Source organism: Elephas maximus, chromosome 5 (genome assembly GCF_024166365.1).
Source record: "Elephas maximus indicus isolate mEleMax1 chromosome 5, mEleMax1 primary haplotype, whole genome shotgun sequence".
NCBI classification, from domain to species: domain Eukaryota; kingdom Metazoa; phylum Chordata; class Mammalia; order Proboscidea; family Elephantidae; genus Elephas; species Elephas maximus.
In genome coordinates, this window is record NC_064823.1 from 1,420,924 (window position 1) to 1,430,402 (window position 9,479).

The window sequence follows — 9,479 nt, forward strand, 5'->3', positions numbered from 1 at the left end:
GGCAAGGGTAGACATTAAGACTATTACTTAAGGCAAGGCTACTAGTTAAGGGTACTAGTTCAGACAAGGCTACTAGTTCAGGATACTAGTTAAGGCAAGGGGAGTAGTTCAGATTCAGAATTTAGGGTACTTGTCAAGGCAAGGGTACTCTCCAAGGCTAGTTGTCTAGCCTACTGATCTATACCACTAGTCTGACTAGTCCAGCTGTCTTGTCTAGGCTACTACTCTAGACTTCGCTTGTCTACTCTACTCTAGTCTGCTTTCGTCTACCCTAGTCTACCCTATCCAAAACCACCCTACCCTAACCTTTTCGAATCTATTCAATTGGATTCGAGTCAAAGCATTTCAATGTGATTGGACGCGATGATGCTTGAATCGGCTCATTCGGCACCATCAGCTCGATTCAGCTCGATTTGGCTTGAATCGCTTCGATTCAGCTTGTTTCAACTCAATTCGACTTGGTTCAGCCTTATTCGGCTCGATTCGACTCTTTTCTACTCTAGTTTTCTCTATGCAACTCCATTCGACTTGATTCTGCTCTATTCTGTTCTACTCTACCCTACTGTAATCTATTCTAATGGATTCGATTGGACGCTATTCGACGCGATTCATCACGTTTTGTTTCCTTTGGGCTCGATTCGGCTAGAATTGGCTCTATTCAGCTCTATTCTGCACTAGTTCACTCTATTCGACTCTACTCTTCTCTACTTTACTCTGCTCTGCTCTACCGTACTGTGCTATATTCTGTTCCTTCTATTATGTACTGTTCTATTCTGTTCTGTTCTACCCTCCCAGCCGCTCCCCTCCCCTTCTCTAATCTTTGATTCTGTTCGAGTCATCGCATTTTCACACCATTCGACCCGATTAGGCTTGAATCAGATCAATTCGCTTCGAATCGGTTCGATTGGGCTCCATTTGGCTCCATTCAGCTCCAATGGCATCGATTCTGCTGGATTCTGCTCGATTAGGCCTTCTTTGGCCCTATTCGGCCCAACTATGCTCTATTCGACTCTTTTCTACTCTAGTCGTCTCTAGTCGGCTCCGTTCTAATCCATTCCACACCATTCTGCACTATTCTCCTCTATTCTCGTCTACCCTTCCCTACCCTAATCTATTCGAATGGATTCGATTTGACCCGATTCGAAGCGCTTCAACGCGATTCATCTTGTTTTGTCTCCATTCGCCTCAATTCGGCTATGCTCTGCACTATCTGACTCTTTTCTACTCTATTCTATTCTGCTGGATTCTTTCTGTTCTCTTCTGTTCTCTCCTATTCTGTTGGACTCTGTTCTATCCTACCCTACCCAACCCTACTGCACCCCACCCAAACCCACCCTACTTGAATCGATTTGATTCAATTCGATTCACTTCGACGCGATTGGACAGGATTCGACGGGATTCGACAAGGTCCGAAGGCATTTGACGGGATTCAAAGAGATTAGACGAGATTCCATACGATTCGACGTGATTCAGCAGAATTCTAGGAGATTGGACGCAGTTCGAAGTTATTGGACGTGATGGGGCGTGATTCGTCGTGATTCGACGACATTCGATGCAATCCGATGCGATACGAAGCGATTCGACCCGGTCCGACACAAAACGATGTGATTTGATGCGATTCGACGTGATTCGATGTGATTCGACGCTACTCAGTGACAGTCGGCGTGATTCTGCTTGATTCAGCTCGATGAGGTTCGAATCGGCTCTATATGGCTCCTCTACGTCTCTACTCGGCTCCATTCAGCTCTGTTTTCTCTATTCGTCTCTATTCGACTCTATTCGAGTCTATTCGACCCTACTCTTTTCTACTCTATTCTATTCCTTCTATTCTGTCCTAATCTCTTCTAGTCTACTCTACTCTATTCTAGTCCACCCTCCCCTCCCCTTCTCTAATCTAGACGTTTGGATTGGATTGGATGCACTGAACGGGATTCGACGTGATTCGGCTTGAATCAGCTCGATTCGATTCGATTTGGCTCTATTCGGCTCGTTTTGGCTTGAATTGCTTCGATTCTGCTCAATTCGGCCTTTTCGGCCCTATTCTGCTCTATTTGACTCTTCTCTACTCTTTTCGTCTCTATTTGACTCCATTCTACTCCATTCTATTTATTCCACACCATTCTACACTATTCTGCTCTACTCTATCCTACACCACTCTAATTTACTCGAATCCATTAGACGTGATTCCTCTCATTTCGACTCCATTCGGCTCTACTCAGCCGTATTCGAGTCTACCCTATTATACACTAGCCTACTCTATCGTACTCTAGTCTACTCTTCTCTATTTTCTTTATTCTTCCTATTCTACTCTATTCTACCCTACCCTATGCTACCCAACTCTACTCTACTCTAATCCATTGGATTGGATTGGCTTCAACCCATTTGGACACGATTCGGCTCAGTTTGGCTCCATTTAGCTCTGTTCGAATCTATTCTACTCTACTCTGTTTCCCTCTACGCTACTCTAGCCTACTGTTTTCTGTATTCGTTCTGTATTGTTCTGTTCTCTTCTCTTCTGTTTTATTCTATGCTACTCTACTCTATTCCACCCTGCCATACCCGAACCTCCCCTACTCTAATCTGTTCAATTCGATTCCATGAATTTGGACACGATTCAGGTCGAATTGGTTCGATTCATGTCCATTCGGCTCCATTTGGCTCGAAGAGTGTCGATTCAGCTGGATTCGGCTCCATTCGGCTCCATTAGGCTCGATTTGCTGGATTTGGCTCAATTCTGCTCGATTCGGCCCTCTTCGGCCCTCTTCAGCACTATTCGGCTCTTTTCGACTCTTTTCGACTCCATTCGATTGCGTTGCACAGCATTCTACTCCACTCAACGCTATTTTACTCTACCCTACCCTAATTGACTGGAATTGGTTCGAGGGGATTCAACGCGATTTGCCTTGTTTCTTCTCCATTTGGCTCGATTCGACTCTATTCGACTCTGTTCTACTCTACACTATTCTGCTCTGCTCTAACCTTTTGGACTCGATTCTCTTGTATTCTTTTTATTCTCTTTTACTGTGTTCAATTCTATTCTACTCTATTTTAACCAACCCTACTCTAATCTATTCCACTGGATTCGATTCCACGCATTTCGATGCGATTCGGCTCCAATCGGCTCCGTTGCACTCCATTCATCCCTCTTGGGCTCCAATCGGTTCGATTCAGTTCTAATCGGCTCCGTTTCGCCCTGGTCAGCTCTATTCAGCTTGAACAGGCTCTGTTCAACTCTATATGGCTCTACGAGTCTACTCAACTCTATTATCTCTTTTCAACTCCATTCTACACCATTCTACTCCATCCGACTGTATTCTTCTCTAGTCTATTGTCTTGTACTCTACCCTTCTCTAGTCTATTCTAATCGATTCGATTGGATTGGACTCGAATGGATGGGATTCAATGCAATTCAACGGGCTTCGACGCGATCCAGCATGATTCCGCGGGATTCGGCGCCATTCATCTTGATTTCTATCACGTTGGGTCTTTTGGGCTCTATTTTGCTCTAGTCGGCAATATTCAACTCTATTCTTCTAGACTCTGCACTACTCGACCCTATTCTATTCTTTCAGTTCTCTTCGATCCTGTTCTGTTCTACTGCATTTGGTTCTATCCTACCCTACTCTAACTTAGCCTACTGTAATCTGTTCTATTCTATTCAACAGACTTGAACGGGATTCAGCCTGATTCAGGTCCTATCGGCTCGAATCAGCTCCTTTTTGTGCGAATTCAACTCGATTCGGTTTGACTTGGCCCTTTTCCTCTCTATTCGGCTCTTTTCGGCAGGATTTGACTCTATTTGACTCTAGTCTACTCGTCTCTATTCTTTCTGTTCTATTCTAATCTATTCTTTTCTACCCTACCCTACCCTCATCTTACCTGCCCTACACTAAACGATTGGATTGGATTCGACACGTTTCAACGCGATTCGACATGATTCTTCTCGATTCACCTCGAATTTGGTGGATTCGGCTGCATTCAGCTCTGTTTGGCTCTATTCAACTCTATTGGACTCTATTCTACTGTACTCGTCTCTACTTCATTCTATTCGATTCTTTCTCTTGGGTTCTGTTCCCTTCTAGTCTAACCCCTCCTACTCTACCCTCCTCTACTCTAATCGATTCGATTCGATTCAATGCCTTTCAAGGCGATTCCATGGGATTTAGGCTCGAATTGGCTTGATTTAGCTCGATTTGGCTTGAATCGGGTCAATTTGGCTCGATTCTGCTCGATTCAGCATCATTAGGCTCGATCCAAACTTATCCGGCCCTGTTCAGCTCTATTCAACTCTTTTCTACTCTATTCGTCTCTATTTGGCTCCATTCGACTCCATTCCACACCATTCTACTCTGTTCGACTCCATTCTACACTATTCTATTCTCTTCTCCCCCACCCTACTCTACTCTAATCTATTCGATTCATGGAGATTTGTCTCATTTCCTCTCCATTCGACTCGATTCAGCTCGAATTGGATCTATTCATCTCTATTCTGCACTACTCGACTCTGACTAGTCTACTCTACTCCACTCTACTCCATTCTACTCTTTGTATTCTCTTCTCTTCTACTCTATGCTTCTCTAGTCTATTCCTCTCTGCCCTACCCTATTGAATCCCAGCCTAACCTACACTACTCTAAGCTGTTCTATTGAATTCGATTGCATTCAATTCGACCCGATTTGACACAATTGGACGGGATTCGGTGAGATTTCATGAGATTCGATGGGTTTTGGTGGGATTGGATGGACTTCGACGAGATTCGATGCCATAGGATGCGATTAGGTGCGATTTGGCTCGATCTAGCTTGGCTCATTTTCTGTGTCTCTATTTGGCTCATTCCAGCTCCATTGGGCTCCATTCAGCTCGAATCTGGTCGATTGGACTTGATTGGGCTCGGTTGGGCTCGATTGGGCTCGACTCAGCCCTAGATGTCCCTATTCGGTGCTATTCGGCTCTATTCAACTCTTTCCTAGTCTATTCATCTCGGTTTGACTGCATTTGACTCCATTCCACACCATTCTACGCTCTTCTATTCGACAGAACCCTATCCCGCCCTAGTCTTTCCTCATCTAGTCTCTTCTTTTCGATTCTGTTGTATTGGATTCTCGTTTTCTCTTTTCTCTATTCCATCCTATGCTACTCTACCACACCCTACACGAAACTAACCTATCCTGACTCATCCTCTTCTATTCTATTGGATTCTGTTTTCTCTGTTCTACCGTATGCTACCCTACCTCATGACACCCTACTGTACCATACCCTACTCCATAGGGTACTCAAGAAGGGTACTAGTTTGGAAAAGGGACTACCTAAGGCAAGGGGACTAGTTCAGGCTACTAGTTAGGGCCACTGTACTAGTTAAGAGTACTAGTTCATGGACGGGTACTAGTTAAGGCTACTAGGAAGGCAAGGTACAAGTGAAGGCTACGACTTCAGGCAAGCGTATTAGTTTAGGCTACTAGTTGATGCAAGGGTACAAGTTCATACTACTCATTAAGGCCAGGGTACTAGTTAAGGCAACTGGTCAAGGCAAGGGTAGTAGTTCTGGGTAGTGATACGGCCAGGGTACTAGTTAAGACTACTAGTTAATGCCAGGGTACTAGTTGAGGCAAGGGTACTAGTGACGGCCAGGGTACTAGTTAAGGCTGGGCTACTCGTCCATGCAAGGCTACTACTTCAGGGTACTAGTTAAGGCTTGGCTACTTGTTAAGAGGACTAGTAAGGCAAGGGTAGACATTAAGACTGTTCCCTAAGGCAAGGTGACTAGTTAAGGGTACTAGTTACCACAAGGCTTCTAGTTCAGAATACTAGTTAGGGCCACTGTACTAGTTCAGAGTACTAGTTAAGGCTACTAGTAAGGCAAGGAACGTGTTAAGGCCACTACTTCAGGCAAGAGTACTACTTAAGTCTACTAGTCGATGCAAGGGTACATGTTAATACTACTGGCTAAGTCCAGGTTGCTAGGTAAGGCAACTGGTTAAGGCAAGGGTAGTAGTTATGGGTACTGACAAGGCCAGGCTACCAGTTAAGACTACTAATTAATGCAAGGGTACTAGTTAAGGGTACTTGTTGAGGCCAGGGTAGCCATTAAGACTATTCCTTAAGGCAAGGCTCCTAGTTAAGGGTACTACTTAGGACAAGGCTACCAGTTCAGGATACTAGTTAGGGGCACTGTACTAGTTAAGAGTATGAGTAAAGGCACGGGTGCTAGTTAAGGCTGCTAGTTAAGGCAAGGTACAAATACAGGCCGCTGCTTAAGGGAAGAGTACTAGTTAAGGCTACTAGTTGATGCAAATATACAAGTGAATACTACTAGTTAAGGCCGGGGTACTAGTTAAGGAAACTGGTTACGGCAAGGGTAGTAGTTCTGGGTACTGATACGGCCAGGGTACTAGTTCAGACTACTAGTTAATGCGAGGGTACTAGTTAAGGGTACTAGTTAAGGCTGCCAGTGAAGGCCAGGGTCTTAGTTAAGGCTACTGGAGAAGGCCAGGGTACTAGTGAAGGCAAGGCTACTAGTTAAGGGTACTAGTTTAGAGAAGGCTACTAGTTCAGGATACTAGTTAGAGGCACTGTACTAGTTCAGAGTACTAGCTAAGGCACGAGTACTAGTTCAGGCCACTACTTAAGGCAAGAGTACTAGTTAAGGCTACTATTGGATGCAAGTTTACAAGTTGATACTTCTAGTTAAGGCCGGGGTACTACTTAAGGCAACTGGTTAAGGCAAGGGTACTAGTTAAGGCAAGGCTACTAGTTAGGGGTAGTAGTTAAGGCTTGGCTACTAGTTAAGGGTACTAGTAAGGCAAGGGCAGACGTTAAGACGATTACTTAAAGCAAGGCTACTAGTTCAGAGGACTAATTCAGACAAGGCTACTAGTTCAGGCTACTCGTTATGGCCGCTGTACTAGCTAAGAGTACTAGTTAAGGCACAGGTACTAGATAACGATACTAGTTAAGGCAAGGTACAAGTGAAGGCTACTACTGAAGGCAAGACGACTAGTTTAGGCGACCAGTGGATTCAAGGGTAGAAGTCAATACTACTAGTTAAGACCAGGGTACCAGTTAAGGCAGCTGGTTAAGGCCAGGGTAGGACTTATGGGGACTGAGAAGGCCAGGTACTAGTTAAGAGTACTAGCTCATGCTAGGGTGTTAGTTAAGGGTACTAGTTGAGGCAAGGCTACTAGTGAAGGCCAGGGTACTAGTTAAGGCTACTGGTGAAGGCCAGGGTACTAGTTAAGGCAGGGCTACTAGTTCAGGGTACTAGTAAGGCAAGGGTAGACATTAAGACTATTACTTAAGGCAAGGCTACTAGTTAAGGGTACTAGTTCAGACAAGGCTACTAGTTCAGGATACTAGTTAAGGCAAGGGGAGTAGTTCAGATTCAGAATTTAGGGTACTTGTCAAGGCAAGGGTACTCTCCAAGGCTAGTTGTCTAGCCTACTGATCTATACCACTAGTCTGACTAGTCCAGCTGTCTTGTCTAGGCTACTACTCTAGACTTCGCTTGTCTACTCTACTCTAGTCTGCTTTCGTCTACCCTAGTCTACCCTATCCAAAACCACCCTACCCTAACCTTTTCGAATCTATTCAATTGGATTCGAGTCAAAGCATTTCAATGTGATTGGACGCGATGATGCTTGAATCGGCTCATTCGGCACCATCAGCTCGATTCAGCTCGATTTGGCTTGAATCGCTTCGATTCAGCTTGTTTCAACTCAATTCGACTTGGTTCAGCCTTATTCGGCTCGATTCGACTCTTTTCTACTCTAGTTTTCTCTATGCAACTCCATTCGACTTGATTCTGCTCTATTCTGTTCTACTCTACCCTACTGTAATCTATTCTAATGGATTCGATTGGACGCTATTCGACGCGATTCATCACGTTTTGTTTCCTTTGGGCTCGATTCGGCTAGAATTGGCTCTATTCAGCTCTATTCTGCACTAGTTCACTCTATTCGACTCTACTCTTCTCTACTTTACTCTGCTCTGCTCTACCGTACTGTGCTATATTCTGTTCCTTCTATTATGTACTGTTCTATTCTGTTCTGTTCTACCCTCCCAGCCGCTCCCCTCCCCTTCTCTAATCTTTGATTCTGTTCGAGTCATCGCATTTTCACACCATTCGACCCGATTAGGCTTGAATCAGATCAATTCGCTTCGAATCGGTTCGATTGGGCTCCATTTGGCTCCATTCAGCTCCAATGGCATCGATTCTGCTGGATTCTGCTCGATTAGGCCTTCTTTGGCCCTATTCGGCCCAACTATGCTCTATTCGACTCTTTTCTACTCTAGTCGTCTCTAGTCGGCTCCGTTCTAATCCATTCCACACCATTCTGCACTATTCTCCTCTATTCTCGTCTACCCTTCCCTACCCTAATCTATTCGAATGGATTCGATTTGACCCGATTCGAAGCGCTTCAACGCGATTCATCTTGTTTTGTCTCCATTCGCCTCAATTCGGCTATGCTCTGCACTATCTGACTCTTTTCTACTCTATTCTATTCTGCTGGATTCTTTCTGTTCTCTTCTGTTCTCTCCTATTCTGTTGGACTCTGTTCTATCCTACCCTACCCAACCCTACTGCACCCCACCCAAACCCACCCTACTTGAATCGATTTGATTCAATTCGATTCACTTCGACGCGATTGGACAGGATTCGACGGGATTCGACAAGGTCCGAAGGCATTTGACGGGATTCAAAGAGATTAGACGAGATTCCATACGATTCGACGTGATTCAGCAGAATTCTAGGAGATTGGACGCAGTTCGAAGTTATTGGACGTGATGGGGCGTGATTCGTCGTGATTCGACGACATTCGATGCAATCCGATGCGATACGAAGCGATTCGACCCGGTCCGACACAAAACGATGTGATTTGATGCGATTCGACGTGATTCGATGTGATTCGACGCTACTCAGTGACAGTCGGCGTGATTCTGCTTGATTCAGCTCGATGAGGTTCGAATCGGCTCTATATGGCTCCTCTACGTCTCTACTCGGCTCCATTCAGCTCTGTTTTCTCTATTCGTCTCTATTCGACTCTATTCGAGTCTATTCGACCCTACTCTTTTCTACTCTATTCTATTCCTTCTATTCTGTCCTAATCTCTTCTAGTCTACTCTACTCTATTCTAGTCCACCCTCCCCTCCCCTTCTCTAATCTAGACGTTTGGATTGGATTGGATGCACTGAACGGGATTCGACGTGATTCGGCTTGAATCAGCTCGATTCGATTCGATTTGGCTCTATTCGGCTCGTTTTGGCTTGAATTGCTTCGATTCTGCTCAATTCGGCCTTTTCGGCCCTATTCTGCTCTATTTGACTCTTCTCTACTCTTTTCGTCTCTATTTGACTCCATTCTACTCCATTCTATTTATTCCACACCATTCTACACTATTCTGCTCTACTCTATCCTACACCACTCTAATTTACTCGAATCCATTAGACGTGATTCCTCTCATTTCGACTCCATTCGGCTCTAC